Below are 332 nucleotides of genomic sequence, written 5' to 3'. Positions count from 1 at the left end.
AGCTCTGAGGGAATATATTTGATCATGTTATTTCCCTCTGGTATATATCAGGTGGTTCAGCAGCAATTTATTTTTTCTTGTGTTTTGTTATTTTTGACAATTTTACTTTTCTTCAAAGTTTGGAAAGGAAATATCCAATCTTAAATATTGTATTGAAAAAGAGGACTGTGATATACTGTGCGTGAAAAAGAGCTTTTCTTCATGACTTTATTCTCTTCGAACTCCTCTCCCCAATTTTAATTCTGATTGTTCACATTTAGTTGGTGACTGGCAGCTAGAAATAGGAAGTCTTCCACCTAAATCATTTGCTTTGTTGGTACTGTTGCATGTGA

This window comes from Penaeus monodon, chromosome 23, assembly GCF_015228065.2.
Source record: "Penaeus monodon isolate SGIC_2016 chromosome 23, NSTDA_Pmon_1, whole genome shotgun sequence".
Classification (NCBI taxonomy): domain Eukaryota; kingdom Metazoa; phylum Arthropoda; class Malacostraca; order Decapoda; family Penaeidae; genus Penaeus; species Penaeus monodon.
Note: the sequence above shows the minus strand (reverse complement) of the source record.